We start from the raw sequence: 18326 nt of genomic DNA, 5'->3' as shown, positions 1-18326 counted from the left end.
CTGGCTCAGAAAGCAAAATGAAACATCAACAGAATAAATCACCGATATATCCAAAAATGAAACCTATAAATCTCAACCCAAGAAATATTGCATTTCTGAGTCGTAATTGAGCCCATGCTCAACCGTTTGCAAGCGCATTATCCACATGGCCTCACACTGTCTTAGACGGAGTTCTCTGTTGCCCCCTCGTGCCCCTACATCAATGGTTTCTATCCCAAAGAATTCAAAAACTACTCGGCTGTCCTGAGCAGAGCAGCTAGCAGTGTGGAGTGCTACTGGGTATCTGGCATCCATTTGGTGGATTGCCCTGGTGTGTTCCCCAATTCTCTCCTTGAGTGCTCTGATGGTGCTACCCACGTACTGTTTACCACACCTACACTCTATAATGTATACCACAAATTTAGTAGTGCAGTTAATGTTGGATTTGATGGTGTAAGTGTCGCCATTGTGTCCAGAGAAAGTTGTCGTCTTATGTTTCGCCCATCTACAAACTCCACAACAGCCACATTTATGGAAACCCAATGTCAGTGGTGTAAACCAGGACTGTCTCCTTTGTGTTTTTGGGACCGTAGGACTAAGTCTACTACGAAGATTGAAACCACGTCTATACGTAATCTGGGGGTAGCTGGTCAAAAATTCCCGAAGGGAGGAGTCAGTGTGGAGAATACCCCAGTGTTTATTGAGGCTTTTCCTCATGACTGGACTTAATGCATTGTATTCGGTAATCATGCGTGTGTTGCGTTCTGTAGTAGTCTTGTTAGAGCTTTTAGGAAGTAAAGTGTTGGCACGTTTCACCCTGGCTATTCTATTCTCTGATTTCTTGAGAATTGATGGCGGATAGCCTCTTTTTTGGAATCTATGTTTCATATCCTTGATGCAGTTAGTGAACTCCAAATCATCACTACAGTTACGTCTTGCTCTTAAAAATTCCCCATATGGAATAGCGTTCACCTGATGAGATGGGTGATTGCTGTGTGCATGCAGTAAAGAGTTACACGAGGTGCCTTTGCGAAAGAGGCGGCTGTTCAATTTGTCATTTTTTACAAACAGTTCTATATCAAGGAAAGTAACATTAGTGGTGCTGTACTCTACAGTGAATTGTATGCCAAAGCTGTTAGTGTTAAGGTAAGTGCAAAAGTTCAACAGTTCATTTTCACTACCGGACCACACAAGAAGACAATCGTCTATATAGCGACCCCAATAGATAATGGAGTTGACCCATTCTGTTCCATTAGCGCCCCAAATCCAATCCTTCTCCAAACAGCCCATGAAAAGATTAGCAAACGATGGTGAAAAACGCGAACCCATAGCTACTCCCTTTACCTGTCTGTACCATGTGTTATCAAATAAAAAGAAATTGTTGTTCAGTATGAGTCTCATCATGGTGATCAGCATGTCGTTATGTAGCCAAAGCGTAGCTGGCCTATTCTCAAGAGTTTTAGTTACTACTTTAAGGCCCAGTTCCGGATCAATACTGGTGTATAATGAGACTACGTCTAACGTGGCCAAAATCATACCAGGTTGCCACTGAAAATCCGATAGAATGCTCAGAATGTGTTTCGTGTCTTGTATGTATGATGCTAAGTTGCGTACCAACGGGCCCAAGAATATGTCCACGTACTCTGATAGTCTCTCAGTCGGTCCCCCTATCCCAGAAATGATGGGTCTTCCTGGAGGGAAAGGAAGTTGTTTATGTATCTTAGGTAAAGTATACAGTACAGGGAAGGTGGGTCTGAAGACCTTCAAGTAGGCTAACTCATCTGCATCTAAAAGACCTGTGGTGTGCCAATCTGTGAGATGTCTGTTGATCAATGCCGACAAATTCCCCATCGGATTGTAAGTCATAATTTGGTAGCATGTTTGATCACTAAGCTGTGAAAGAATCTCATTGTTATAATCCGCCCGATTCATGATAACAACATTGCCACCCTTGTCCGCCTCCCTGATAAGTATGTGTTCATTCTCCACAAGTTCTTTCAATGCCTGACGTTCACCTGCAGTCAGATTGTCATGGAGAAAACACTTGTTTTTCTTCCTTTTTGATGCGTGTAGGTTGAGATCCTCCAATACCCTTTTGTGAAAGACATCAATAACATTACCTCCTGTAAGAGTGGGTACCCATTTCGATTTGTTTTTTAGGCCACTGACTGGAGTATTGGAAGTGTCAATATCGAGTTCTTCTAGCAGTTGCACCATGGTGTAAGGAGACTCTTCTATATCTGTCAGTGAAAGGAGCAGTTTAGTAGCCTGTATGTCACAGATAGTAGGAACACCAAAGACATCCTCACAGTATTTAGTGGTAACTCTTTTATTATCTTTAGGGTTATCTGCAAAATATTTCCTCAATTTCAAAGCTCTCACAAATTTAAACAGATCAATTTTGAGTCTACAATAATCACCAGAGACCGTGGGGTTGAAATTAAGGCCCTTACTTAGCAATGAATTCATGTCAGCAGTAAGTGTCATAGATGACAAATTGACAACCTGAACCTCCGAAATGGGGTCTATAGTGGGTTCCGCTCGTTGCCTGAGCGTAGTTTTCTCCTGTACTCTCCCTTTGCCCCCTCTCCCCCCTCTACGTGTTTTGTGTCCTGTACGGTGCGTGCATTTGAGGCCCTGTTTCCTTTCCGTATGGTCCTGACTTCCCTTAAAAAAGATGACTCCTGCCTCTTAGTATTGGGATTGGACTCGTGTTCACTATCACTAGATGGAGGCATGCTCAATGATGTGGAACTCGAAGCCGGAGAGATACCATCAGCTCTTGCTGGTTTATCTTGTGTTAAGTTGGTAGGGAAGAGAATGTCATATTTACGTGCATAGGTAAAGATTCTGCCCATTTTATAATCCAATTCGTCCCGTTTAAGCTGCCTTGCTTTCCTGTCTTTAATTTCGTTCTGGTGAGTGGCTAATATATCCTTGAGGGTTGCATAATTTTTCTCGGTGGCCTCCTTACGATTGAGGTTTTTTATTTCATCTTCTAAGGTAGCTATATCGGTTTGCAGCTTATTTACTTTCCTCTCAGCACTCTCTATGAGAATTTGCATTAAAGTCTTGGATTTGTGATTAAGTGCCTCTTCCCATTTGGCCAACAGATCCTCATCCAGCTCATCATAGGTGGGGAATATCTGTGATCTCAGACCCCTAGGTACCCTATCCAGTCTCAGGTACTGTCTCAAAGTGGCTCCATCCCACCATCTTGCGTTTTCTAGTTTCTTAAGTTTTTCTAATCTGATAAACTTGTCTCTCAAACCTTCCTGTTGTGTGGTGTTATTGCTGTTGGAGGGTGTATTAGTATTAGTGCCTTTGGCCAGATTGCCAAAGAGTTCTTCAGCTTCCTTATCACGATCCATAATAAGAACAATCAAAGGCAAGGACCCTGGTTGAAAGTGTCTAGAGTTTACGTCGCGGCGGCCCTTCCTAACTAGTAACAGTCGCAAAATTCAAAGAACAGGGTATTGAGATGTTAGGAAGTACTGGCGCTCTGCTGGTAAACGTAAGTGTCTTAAATAATAGTATCCGTATGGTGCAGAACAGGGAGGGGAAACCCCTGAACCCCTCGAACTGTAAAGGTCAAAAAAGTTTGACCTCAAACTGAGCAAAGAACAATCCTGTGCACACATACAATTATACAGTCATTGGTTGATACAGGTCAAAGCAATACAACAAAGCAAATATTCGTAAAGGATTAGAAATTTTCCTTTAATGACCATAACCAGCCGACACGTGTTTCATCGTGGGGAAAGTGAACCACGAATCTTCAGGGCTGGAAAAAACATACAAAACGAATTGTGCTTAGACAAGTGCCAAGGACAAGGCGACACTGTATAGTAATGTTTGTTCCAAACAATGTTTTAAATCAGTGCGGAAACGAACAGCAAGAAAACACCACAACTCCACAAAGGTGCTGAAGTAGTAATAAGAAAGATATATCAAGAAATAATGACTAAAACTCCAATCCGTGTAAAGTCAACAAAGAAAAAGGAAGAAAGGAGAAAGCAATTGGAAATCACCCTGCACCCGAAAGTGTGAAGCAACTCAGATACAATGACTCCCTTAGTATTAAAGGAATACTAAGTGAAAAGTCACGAAAATCATACCTGTAGCTAATGCCGAACTAACAGTGGATGCTGTAAGGTGAAAAAAATATAAGCAGCAAAATAAGCAAAAGGTCTCAGACTAACTAAACAATGTAAAAAAAGGTGTGAGGCATATAATAATAGCGAAGTCTTACCCCACTACCGGTGATAATTCCAACCCGGTAGGGTCAATAAAGGGTCAGTCGGACTGCACAGTAAGATATAGTATCTCTGAAAAAAATAATAATACAATGCCTAATGTAGACATGAAGTAGAAGCAAAGACGAGTAATAATGAGGCAAAAAAGTTCACCATTGAAAAATCCCAACAACAAAACATACCTTCCAATTAAGAAAGCCAAGTATCAAGAGTAACCTCGTACCGCCAGTCACGTAAAAATCCAAGTGTATAGGAATTAAGTCTTTATGGGAGAGAATCCCGTTATTAAGCAATTATTCAACGTGTTCGTCAAGTCAAAGGAGTGAACTCCAAAATCTACAATAAAATCAGAAAGGCAAGCGCATTAGACGAACATGTGTATACTGAAAAGTAGTGGCAAAGTGAAAAGTATTATCACAAGTCCTATGTGCAGCGCATGAAGTCAAAGTGGCTCAACTAATGCGTAGAGGCAGATGGATTGAAAACAATATAAAACACCACGGAAAACCGCGTTAAACGCAATCGTAAATTAACCATTGTATGTACACGAAGAAAGTAACCATAAGAAAAGTAATTAACAATGCCTTAAGTATAACGCATAATTATATCCACTAACTATATACTCACAGAGGAAGCGAAGCGTCCGATCGGCCTGGCGGCAGTAATATCGTGTCTGGGTGTGTCGTAGGTGCCCGACCCGGAAGTGCTTAAAAAGCCGGCAAATGCCAGTGCACTAGAACGTCAAAGTACAGCGAAAAGTGCCCAAACGAAGAGAGACTACGCAGCAATCACCACGCAGTCCCAAGAATGAAGGTACACAGAAACCAAGTCTGAAACCCACAAAATCGAAATGTCCTCGCTAAAAAAAAGGGAATCCATTGTCAATATATCATCCATGCCCGTAATGTAAGACGCAAAAAATGCGTGTCGATATCAGAAGCTGCCAAGGTGTGCTTGAATAGTTGCACTAAAAAAGTGAAAGAATCACAATATAAGTGTGAATCCCCTGAAAACCCCATATGGGTATGGATCCCCTAAATAGGGTGTAAATAGTAGAGCGACAGGGAGAAAGAAGAAGGAGCGACAGTGTAAAAGGAGGAAAAAGGGGTGGGACAGTAAGTACACGTGACCTTACTGGACCTTACTGGTATCAGGTCAATCCATAAATGCAACAAAGAGGAGTTTGACAAAGGATCAGACAATTTTGGATATGTCCAATAGACCTCCTAATATAAGGCGGATAACCGTATATTATTGTACATAAGTATGATTAATGTATATAGCACATTAGATCAGATAAAGTTAAGGAACAGAAGTAGTTACAAAATTATACAGTACAAATAATGTGAACATTACGTTACAAGCACTGAACGAGTTAGAACGCCAACATGGAAAATGCGTATTGTAAACAGAGCTCTAAAGAGTTCGACATACATAAATGTGAAGAATCATCGCAATACATGATAATGACAAATGATGTTCGATGAATACATTGTTTGCAGTAACACACATGAAGGTTCAACATTTCCAGAATATATGATAAACGGAAAAAGCAAGAATAGTGTCGTGGGGACCGGACAAATATAAATACAGTACTTGTCCCGAACACCAACTAGCAGTAATATAAAAAGCTAGTAGGCATAATCCAAAACACACCAGTATGACATTTGATATAACCTAATTGAATGAATCTGTGACAACAATCAAAATACGTATGACACAGTATATCCACAAAGCATGTAAGGCACTGGCTCAGAAAGCAAAATGAAACATCAACAGAATAAATCACCGATATATCCAAAAATGAAACCTATAAATCTCAACCCAAGAAATATTGCATTTCTGAGTCGTAATTGAGCCCATGCTCAACCGTTTGCAAGCGCATTATCCACATGGCCTCACACTGTCTTAGACGGAGTTCTCTGTTGCCCCCTCGTGCCCCTACATCAATGGTTTCTATCCCAAAGAATTCAAAAACTACTCGGCTGTCCTGAGCAGAGCAGCTAGCAGTGTGGAGTGCTACTGGGTATCTGGCATCCATTTGGTGGATTGCCCTGGTGTGTTCCCCAATTCTCTCCTTGAGTGCTCTGATGGTGCTACCCACGTACTGTTTACCACACCTACACTCTATAATGTATACCACAAATTTAGTAGTGCAGTTAATGTTGGATTTGATGGTGTAAGTGTCGCCATTGTGTCCAGAGAAAGTTGTCGTCTTATGTTTCGCCCATCTACAAACTCCACAACAGCCACATTTATGGAAACCCAATGTCAGTGGTGTAAACCAGGACTGTCTCCTTTGTGTTTTTGGGACTGTAGGACTAAGTCTACTACGAAGATTGAAACCACGTCTATACGTAATCTGGGGGTAGCTGGTCAAAAATTCCCGAAGGGAGGAGTCAGTGTGGAGAATACCCCAGTGTTTATTGAGGCTTTTCCTCATGACTGGACTTAATGCATTGTATTCGGTAATCATGCGTGTGTTGCGTTCTGTAGTAGTCTTGTTAGAGCTTTTAGGAAGTAAAGTGTTGGCACGTTTCACCCTGGCTATTCTATTCTCTGATTTCTTGAGAATTGATGGCGGATAGCCTCTTTTTTTGAATCTATGTTTCATATCCTTGATGCAGTTAGTGAACTCCAAATCATCACTACAGTTACGTCTTGCTCTTAAAAATTCCCCATATGGAATAGCGTTCACCTGATGAGATGGGTGATTGCTGTGTGCATGCAGTAAAGAGTTACACGAGGTGCCTTTGCGAAAGAGGCGGCTGTTCAATTTGTCATTTTTTACAAACAGTTCTATATCAAGGAAAGTAACATTAGTGGTGCTGTACTCTACAGTGAATTGTATGCCAAAGCTGTTAGTGTTAAGGTAAGTGCAAAAGTTCAACAGTTCATTTTCACTACCGGACCACACAAGAAGACAATCGTCTATATAGCGACCCCAATAGATAATGGAGTTGACCCATTCTGTTCCATTAGCGCCCCAAATCCAATCCTTCTCCAAACAGCCCATGAAAAGATTAGCAAACGATGGTGAAAAACGCGAACCCATAGCTACTCCCTTTACCTGTCTGTACCATGTGTTATCAAATAAAAAGAAATTGTTGTTCAGTATGAGTCTCATCATGGTGATCAGCATGTCGTTATGTAGCCAAAGCGTAGCTGGCCTATTCTCAAGAGTTTTAGTTACTACTTTAAGGCCCAGTTCCGGATCAATACTGGTGTATAATGAGACTACGTCTAACGTGGCCAAAATCATACCAGGTTGCCACTGAAAATCCGATAGAATGCTCAGAATGTGTTTCGTGTCTTGTATGTATGATGCTAAGTTGCGTACCAACGGGCCCAAGAATATGTCCACGTACTCTGATAGTCTCTCAGTCGGTCCCCCTATCCCAGAAATGATGGGTCTTCCTGGAGGGAAAGGAAGTTGTTTATGTATCTTAGGTAAAGTATACAGTACAGGGAAGGTGGGTCTGAAGACCTTCAAGTAGGCTAACTCATCTGCATCTAAAAGACCTGTGGTGTGCCAATCTGTGAGATGTCTGTTGATCAATGCCGACAAATTCCCCATCGGATTGTAAGTCATAATTTGGTAGCATGTTTGATCACTAAGCTGTGAAAGAATCTCGTTGTTATAATCCGCCCGATTCATGATAACAACATTGCCACCCTTGTCCGCCTCCCTGATAAGTATGTGTTCATTCTCCACAAGTTCTTTCAATGCCTGACGTTCACCTGCAGTCAGATTGTCATGGAGAAAACACTTGTTTTTCTTCCTTTTTGATGCGTGTAGGTTGAGATCCTCCAATACCCTTTTGTGAAAGACATCAATAACATTACCTCCTGTAAGAGTGGGTACCCATTTCGATTTGTTTTTTAGGCCACTGACTGGAGTATTGGAAGTGTCAATATCGAGTTCTTCTAGCAGTTGCACCATGGTGTAAGGAGACTCTTCTATATCTGTCAGTGAAAGGAGCAGTTTAGTAGCCTGTATGTCACAGATAGTAGGAACACCAAAGACATCCTCACAGTATTTAGTGGTAACTCTTTTATTATCTTTAGGGTTATCTGCAAAATATTTCCTCAATTTCAAAGCTCTCACAAATTTAAACAGATCAATTTTGAGTCTACAATAATCACCAGAGACCGTGGGGTTGAAATTAAGGCCCTTACTTAGCAATGAATTCATGTCAGCAGTAAGTGTCATAGATGACAAATTGACAACCTGAACCTCCGAAATGGGGTCTATAGTGGGTTCCGCTCGTTGCCTGAGCGTAGTTTTCTCCTGTACTCTCCCTTTGCCCCCTCTCCCCCCTCTACGTGTTTTGTGTCCTGTACGGTGCGTGCATTTGAGGCCCTGTTTCCTTTCCGTATGGTCCTGACTTCCCTTAAAAAAGATGACTCCTGCCTCTTAGTATTGGGATTGGACTCGTGTTCACTATCACTAGATGGAGGCATGCTCAATGATGTGGAACTCGAAGCCGGAGAGATACCATCAGCTCTTGCTGGTTTATCTTGTGTTAAGTTGGTAGGGAAGAGAATGTCATATTTACGTGCATAGGTAAAGATTCTGCCCATTTTATAATCCAATTCGTCCCGTTTAAGCTGCCTTGCTTTCCTGTCTTTAATTTCGTTCTGGTGAGTGGCTAATATATCCTTGAGGGTTGCATAATTTTTCTCGGTGGCCTCCTTACGATTGAGGTTTTTTATTTCATCTTCTAAGGTAGCTATATCGGTTTGCAGCTTATTTACTTTCCTCTCAGCACTCTCTATGAGAATTTGCATTAAAGTCTTGGATTTGTGATTAAGTGCCTCTTCCCATTTGGCCAACAGATCCTCATCCAGCTCATCATAGGTGGGGAATATCTGTGATCTCAGACCCCTAGGTACCCTATCCAGTCTCAGGTACTGTCTCAAAGTGGCTCCATCCCACCATCTTGCGTTTTCTAGTTTCTTAAGTTTTTCTAATCTGATAAACTTGTCTCTCAAACAGCAATAACACCACACAACAGGAAGGTTTGAGAGACAAGTTTATCAGATTAGAAAAACTTAAGAAACTAGAAAACGCAAGATGGTGGGATGGAGCCACTTTGAGACAGTACCTGAGACTGGATAGGGTACCTAGGGGTCTGAGATCACAGATATTCCCCACCTATGATGAGCTGGATGAGGATCTGTTGGCCAAATGGGAAGAGGCACTTAATCACAAATCCAAGACTTTAATGCAAATTCTCATAGAGAGTGCTGAGAGGAAAGTAAATAAGCTGCAAACCGATATAGCTACCTTAGAAGATGAAATAAAAAACCTCAATCGTAAGGAGGCCACCGAGAAAAATTATGCAACCCTCAAGGATATATTAGCCACTCACCAGAACGAAATTAAAGACAGGAAAGCAAGGCAGCTTAAACGGGACGAATTGGATTATAAAATGGGCAGAATCTTTACCTATGCACGTAAATATGACATTCTCTTCCCTACCAACTTAACACAAGATAAACCAGCAAGAGCTGATGGTATCTCTCCGGCTTCGAGTTCCACATCATTGAGCATGCCTCCATCTAGTGATAGTGAACACGAGTCCAATCCCAATACTAAGAGGCAGGAGTCATCTTTTTTAAGGGAAGTCAGGACCATACGGAAAGGAAACAGGGCCTCAAATGCACGCACCGTACAGGACACAAAACACGTAGAGGGGGGAGAGGGGGCAAAGGGAGAGTACAGGAGAAAACTACGCTCAGGCAACGAGCGGAACCCACTATAGACCCCATTTCGGAGGTTCAGGTTGTCAATTTGTCATCTATGACACTTACTGCTGACATGAATTCATTGCTAAGTAAGGGCCTTAATTTCAACCCCACGGTCTCTGGTGATTATTGTAGACTCAAAATTGATCTGTTTAAATTTGTGAGAGCTTTGAAATTGAGGAAATATTTTGCAGATAACCCTAAAGATAATAAAAGAGTTACCACTAAATACTGTGAGGATGTCTTTGGTGTTCCTACTATCTGTGACATACAGGCTACTAAACTGCTCCTTTCACTGACAGATATAGAAGAGTCTCCTTACACCATGGTGCAACTGCTAGAAGAACTCGATATTGACACTTCCAATACTCCAGTCAGTGGCCTAAAAAACAAATCGAAATGGGTACCCACTCTTACAGGAGGTAATGTTATTGATGTCTTTCACAAAAGGGTATTGGAGGATCTCAACCTACACGCATCAAAAAGGAAGAAAAACAAGTGTTTTCTCCATGACAATCTGACTGCAGGTGAACGTCAGGCATTGAAAGAACTTGTGGAGAATGAACACATACTTATCAGGGAGGCGGACAAGGGTGGCAATGTTGTTATCATGAATCGGGCGGATTATAACAACGAGATTCTTTCACAGCTTAGTGATCAAACATGCTACCAAATTATGACTTACAATCCGATGGGGAATTTGTCGGCATTGATCAACAGACATCTCACAGATTGGCACACCACAGGTCTTTTAGATGCAGATGAGTTAGCCTACTTGAAGGTCTTCAGACCCACCTTCCCTGTACTGTATACTTTACCTAAGATACATAAACAACTTCCTTTCCCTCCAGGAAGACCCATCATTTCTGGGATAGGGGGACCGACTGAGAGACTATCAGAGTACGTGGACATATTCTTGGGCCCGTTGGTACGCAACTTAGCATCATACATACAAGACACGAAACACATTCTGAGCATTCTATCGGATTTTCAGTGGCAACCTGGTATGATTTTGGCCACGTTAGACGTAGTCTCATTATACACCAGTATTGATCCGGAACTGGGCCTTAAAGTAGTAACTAAAACTCTTGAGAATAGGCCAGCTACGCTTTGGCTACATAACGACATGCTGATCACCATGATGAGACTCATACTGAACAACAATTTCTTTTTATTTGATAACACATGGTACAGACAGGTAAAGGGAGTAGCTATGGGTTCGCGTTTTTCACCATCGTTTGCTAATCTTTTCATGGGCTGTTTGGAGAAGGATTGGATTTGGGGCGCTAATGGAACAGAATGGGTCAACTCCATTATCTATTGGGGTCGCTATATAGACGATTGTCTTCTTGTGTCGTCCGGTAGTGAAAATGAACTGTTGAACTTTTGCACTTACCTTAACACTAACAGCTTTGGCATACAATTCACTGTAGAGTACAGCACCACTAATGTTACTTTCCTTGATATAGAACTGTTTGTAAAAAATGACAAATTGAACAGCCGCCTCTTTCGCAAAGGCACCTCGTGTAACTCTTTACTGCATGCACACAGCAATCACCCATCTCATCAGGTGAACGCTATTCCATATGGGGAATTTTTAAGAGCAAGACGTAACTGTAGTGATGATTTGGAGTTCACTAACTGCATCAAGGATATGAAACATAGATTCCAAAAAAGAGGCTATCCGCCATCAATTCTCAAGAAATCAGAGAATAGAATAGCCAGGGTGAAACGTGCCAACACTTTACTTCCTAAAAGCTCTAACAAGACTACTACAGAACGCAACACACGCATGATTACCGAATACAATGCATTAAGTCCAGTCATGAGGAAAAGCCTCAATAAACACTGGGGTATTCTCCACACTGACTCCTCCCTTCGGGAATTTTTGACCAGCTACCCCCAGATTACGTATAGACGTGGTTTCAATCTTCGTAGTAGACTTAGTCCTACGGTCCCAAAAACACAAAGGAGACAGTCCTGGTTTACACCACTGACATTGGGTTTCCATAAATGTGGCTGTTGTGGAGTTTGTAGATGGGCGAAACATAAGACGACAACTTTCTCTGGACACAATGGCGACACTTACACCATCAAATCCAACATTAACTGCACTACTAAATTTGTGGTATACATTATAGAGTGTAGGTGTGGTAAACAGTACGTGGGTAGCACCATCAGAGCACTCAAGGAGAGAATTGGGGAACACACCAGGGCAATCCACCAAATGGATGCCAGATACCCAGTAGCACTCCACACTGCTAGCTGCTCTGCTCAGGACAGCCGAGTAGTTTTTGAATTCTTTGGGATAGAAACCATTGATGTAGGGGCACGAGGGGGCAACAGAGAACTCCGTCTAAGACAGTGTGAGGCCATGTGGATAATGCGCTTGCAAACGGTTGAGCATGGGCTCAATTACGACTCAGAAATGCAATATTTCTTGGGTTGAGATTTATAGGTTTCATTTTTGGATATATCGGTGATTTATTCTGTTGATGTTTCATTTTGCTTTCTGAGCCAGTGCCTTACATGCTTTGTGGATATACTGTGTCATACGTATTTTGATTGTTGTCACAGATTCATTCAATTAGGTTATATCAAATGTCATACTGGTGTGTTTTGGATTATGCCTACTAGCTTTTTATATTACTGCTAGTTGGTGTTCGGGACAAGTACTGTATTTATATTTGTCCGGTCCCCACGACACTATTCTTGCTTTTTCCGTTTATCATATATTCTGGAAATGTTGAACCTTCATGTGTGTTACTGCAAACAATGTATTCATCGAACATCATTTGTCATTATCATGTATTGCGATGATTCTTCACATTTATGTATGTCGAACTCTTTAGAGCTCTGTTTACAATACGCATTTTCCATGTTGGCGTTCTAACTCGTTCAGTGCTTGTAACGTAATGTTCACATTATTTGTACTGTATAATTTTGTAACTACTTCTGTTCCTTAACTTTATCTGATCTAATGTGCTATATACATTAATCATACTTATGTATAATAATATACGGTTATCCGCCTTATATTAGGAGGTCTATTGGACATATCCAAAATTGTCTGATCCTTTGTCAAACTCCTCTTTGTTGCATTTATGGATTGACCTGATACCAGTAAGGTCCAGTAAGGTCACGTGTACTTACTGTCCCACCACTTTTTCCTCCTTTTACACTGTCGCTCCTTCTTCTTTCTCCCTGTCGCTCTACTATTTACACCCTATTTAGGGGATCCATACCCATATGGGGTTTTCAGGGGATTCACACTTATATTGTGATTCTTTCACTTTTTTAGTGCAACTATTCAAGCACACCTTGGCAGCTTCTGATATCGACACGCATTTTTTGCGTCTTACATTACGGGCATGGATGATATATTGACAATGGATTCCCTTTTTTTTAGCGAGGACATTTCGATTTTGTGGGTTTCAGACTTGGTTTCTGTGTACCTTCATTCTTGGGACTGCGTGGTGATTGCTGCGTAGTCTCTCTTCGTTTGGGCACTTTTCGCTGTACTTTGACGTTCTAGTGCACTGGCATTTGCACTTCCGGGTCGGGCACCTACGACACACCCAGACACGATATTACTGCCGCCAGGCCGATCGGACGCTTCGCTTCCTCTGTGAGTATATAGTTAGTGGATATAATTATGCGTTATACTTAAGGCATTGTAAATTACTTTTCTTATGGTTACTTTCTTCGTGTACATACAATGGTTAATTTACGATTGCGCTTAACGCGGTTTTCCGTGGTGTTTTATATTGTTTTCAATCCATCTGCCTCTACGCATTAGTTGAGCCACTTTGACTTCATGCGCTGCACATAGGACTTGTGATAATACTTTTCACTTTGCCACTACTTTTCAGTATACACATGTTCGTCTAATGCGCTTGCCTTTCTGATTTTATTGTAGATTTTGGAGTTCACTCCTTTGACTTGACGAACACGTTGAATAATTGCTTAATAACGGGATTCTCTCCCATAAAGACTTAATTCCTATACACTTGGATTTTTACGTGACTGGCGGTACGAGGTTACTCTTGATACTTGGCTTTCTTAATTGGAAGGTATGTTTTGTTGTTGGGATTTTTCAATGGTGAACTTTTTTGCCTCATTATTACTCGTCTTTGCTTCTACTTCATGTCTACATTAGGCATTGTATTATTATTTTTTTCAGAGATACTATATCTTACTGTGCAGTCCGACTGACCCTTTATTGACCCTACCGGGTTGGAATTATCACCGGTAGTGGGGTAAGACTTCGCTATTATTATATGCCTCACACCTTTTTTTACATTGTTTAGTTAGTCTGAGACCTTTTGCTTATTTTGCTGCTTATATTTTTTTCACCTTACAGCATCCACTGTTAGTTCGGCATTAGCTACAGGTATGATTTTCGTGACTTTTCACTTAGTATTCCTTTAATACTAAGGGAGTCATTGTATCTGAGTTGCTTCACACTTTCGGGTGCAGGGTGATTTCCAATTGCTTTCTCCTTTCTTCCTTTTTCTTTGTTGACTTTACACGGATTGGAGTTTTAGTCATTATTTCTTGATATATCTTTCTTATTACTACTTCAGCACCTTTGTGGAGTTGTGGTGTTTTCTTGCTGTTCGTTTCCGCACTGATTTAAAACATTGTTTGGAACAAACATTACTATACAGTGTCGCCTTGTCCTTGGCACTTGTCTAAGCACAATTCGTTTTGTATGTTTTTTCCAGCCCTGAAGATTCGTGGTTCACTTTCCCCACGATGAAACACGTGTCGGCTGGTTATGGTCATTAAAGGAAAATTTCTAATCCTTTACGAATATTTGCTTTGTTGTATTGCTTTGACCTGTATCAACCAATGACTGTATAATTGTATGTGTGCACAGGATTGTTCTTTGCTCAGTTTGAGGTCAAACTTTTTTGACCTTTACAGTTTGAGGGGTTCAGGGGTTTCCCCTCCCTGTTCTGCACCATACGGATACTATTATTTAAGACACTTACGTTTACCAGCAGAGCGCCAGTACTTCCTAACATCTCAATACCCTGTTCTTTGAATTTTGCGACTGTTACTAGTTAGGAAGGGCCGCCGCGACGTAAACTCTAGACACTTTCAACCAGGGTCCTTGCCTTTGATTGTTCTTATTATGGATCGTGATAAGGAAGCTGAAGAACTCTTTGGCAATCTGGCCAAAGGCACTAATACTAATACACCCTCCAACAGCAATAACACCACACAACAGGAAGGTTTGAGAGACAAGTTTATCAGATTAGAAAAACTTAAGAAACTAGAAAACGCAAGATGGTGGGATGGAGCCACTTTGAGACAGTACCTGAGACTGGATAGGGTACCTAGGGGTCTGAGATCACAGATATTCCCCACCTATGATGAGCTGGATGAGGATCTGTTGGCCAAATGGGAAGAGGCACTTAATCACAAATCCAAGACTTTAATGCAAATTCTCATAGAGAGTGCTGAGAGGAAAGTAAATAAGCTGCAAACCGATATAGCTACCTTAGAAGATGAAATAAAAAACCTCAATCGTAAGGAGGCCACCGAGAAAAATTATGCAACCCTCAAGGATATATTAGCCACTCACCAGAACGAAATTAAAGACAGGAAAGCAAGGCAGCTTAAACGGGACGAATTGGATTATAAAATGGGCAGAATCTTTACCTATGCACGTAAATATGACATTCTCTTCCCTACCAACTTAACACAAGATAAACCAGCAAGAGCTGATGGTATCTCTCCGGCTTCGAGTTCCACATCATTGAGCATGCCTCCATCTAGTGATAGTGAACACGAGTCCAATCCCAATACTAAGAGGCAGGAGTCATCTTTTTTAAGGGAAGTCAGGACCATACGGAAAGGAAACAGGGCCTCAAATGCACGCACCGTACAGGACACAAAACACGTAGAGGGGGGAGAGGGGGCAAAGGGAGAGTACAGGAGAAAACTACGCTCAGGCAACGAGCGGAACCCACTATAGACCCCATTTCGGAGGTTCAGGTTGTCAATTTGTCATCTATGACACTTACTGCTGACATGAATTCATTGCTAAGTAAGGGCCTTAATTTCAACCCCACGGTCTCTGGTGATTATTGTAGACTCAAAATTGATCTGTTTAAATTTGTGAGAGCTTTGAAATTGAGGAAATATTTTGCAGATAACCCTAAAGATAATAAAAGAGTTACCACTAAATACTGTGAGGATGTCTTTGGTGTTCCTACTATCTGTGACATACAGGCTACTAAACTGCTCCTTTCACTGACAGATATAGAAGAGTCTCCTTACACCATGGTGCAACTGCTAGAAGAACTCGATATTGACACTTCCAATACTCCAGTCAGTGGCCTAAAAAACAAATCGAAATGGGTACCCACTCTTACAGGAGGTAATGTTATTGATGTCTTTCACAAAAGGGTATTGGAGGATCTCAACCTACACGCATCAAAAAGGAAGAAAAACAAGTGTTTTCTCCATGACAATCTGACTGCAGGTGAACGTCAGGCATTGAAAGAACTTGTGGAGAATGAACACATACTTATCAGGGAGGCGGACAAGGGTGGCAATGTTGTTATCATGAATCGGGCGGATTATAACAACGAGATTCTTTCACAGCTTAGTGATCAAACATGCTACCAAATTATGACTTACAATCCGATGGGGAATTTGTCGGCATTGATCAACAGACATCTCACAGATTGGCACACCACAGGTCTTTTAGATGCAGATGAGTTAGCCTACTTGAAGGTCTTCAGACCCACCTTCCCTGTACTGTATACTTTACCTAAGATACATAAACAACTTCCTTTCCCTCCAGGAAGACCCATCATTTCTGGGATAGGGGGACCGACTGAGAGACTATCAGAGTACGTGGACATATTCTTGGGCCCGTTGGTACGCAACTTAGCATCATACATACAAGACACGAAACACATTCTGAGCATTCTATCGGATTTTCAGTGGCAACCTGGTATGATTTTGGCCACGTTAGACGTAGTCTCATTATACACCAGTATTGATCCGGAACTGGGCCTTAAAGTAGTAACTAAAACTCTTGAGAATAGGCCAGCTACGCTTTGGCTACATAACGACATGCTGATCACCATGATGAGACTCATACTGAACAACAATTTCTTTTTATTTGATAACACATGGTACAGACAGGTAAAGGGAGTAGCTATGGGTTCGCGTTTTTCACCATCGTTTGCTAATCTTTTCATGGGCTGTTTGGAGAAGGATTGGATTTGGGGCGCTAATGGAACAGAATGGGTCAACTCCATTATCTATTGGAGTCGCTATATAGATGATTGTCTTCTTGTGTGGTCCGGTAGTGAAAATGAACTGTTGAACTTTTGCACTTACCTTAACACTAACAGCTTTGGCATACAATTCACTGTAGAGTACAGCACCACTAATGTTACTTTCCTTGATATAGAACTGTTTGTAAAAAATGACAAATTGAACAGCCGCCTCTTTCGCAAAGGCACCTCGTGTAACTCTTTACTGCATGCACACAGCAATCACCCATCTCATCAGGTGAACGCTATTCCATATGGGGAATTTTTAAGAGCAAGACGTAACTGTAGTGATGATTTGGAGTTCACTAACTGCATCAAGGATATGAAACATAGATTCCAAAAAAGAGGCTATCCGCCATCAATTCTCAAGAAATCAGAGAATAGAATAGCCAGGGTGAAACGTGCCAACACTTTACTTCCTAAAAGCTCTAACAAGACTACTACAGAACGCAACACACGCATGATTACCGAATACAATGCATTAAGTCCAGTCATGAGGAAAAGCCTCAATAAACACTGGGGTATTCTCCACACTGACTCCTCCCTTCGGGAATTTTTGACCAGCTACCCCCAGATTACGTATAGACGTGGTTTCAATCTTCGTAGTAGACTTAGTCCTACGGTCCCAAAAACACAAAGGAGACAGTCCTGGTTTACACCACTGACATTGGGTTTCCATAAATGTGGCTGTTGTGGAGTTTGTAGATGGGCGAAACATAAGACGACAACTTTCTCTGGACACAATGGCGACACTTACACCATCAAATCCAACATTTACTGCACTACTAAATTTGTGGTATACATTATAGAGTGTAGGTGTGGTAAACAGTACGTGGGTAGCACCATCAGAGCACTCAAGGAGAGAATTGGGGAACACACCAGGGCAATCCACCAAATGGATGCCAGATACCCAGTAGCACTCCACACTGCTAGCTGCTCTGCTCAGGACAGCCGAGTAGTTTTTGAATTCTTTGGGATAGAAACCATTGATGTAGGGGCACGAGGGGGCAACAGAGAACTCCGTCTAAGACAGTGTGAG

At 41.6% G+C, this 18326-nt stretch overlaps 1 protein-coding gene across 8 annotated transcripts in view; it reads left to right on the top strand.

The window, feature by feature from the left end:
* CACNA2D1 (calcium voltage-gated channel auxiliary subunit alpha2delta 1) overlaps nucleotides 1-18326 on the top strand; it is a 1735709-nt gene that overhangs the window by 689520 nt on the left and 1027863 nt on the right. The gene's annotated exons all lie outside the window — the stretch shown is intronic.

This window comes from Triturus cristatus, chromosome 4_1, assembly GCF_964204655.1.
Source record: "Triturus cristatus chromosome 4_1, aTriCri1.1, whole genome shotgun sequence".
NCBI classification, from domain to species: Eukaryota; Metazoa; Chordata; class Amphibia; order Caudata; family Salamandridae; genus Triturus; species Triturus cristatus.
This window is presented reverse-complemented; position numbering and strand designations above follow the sequence as displayed.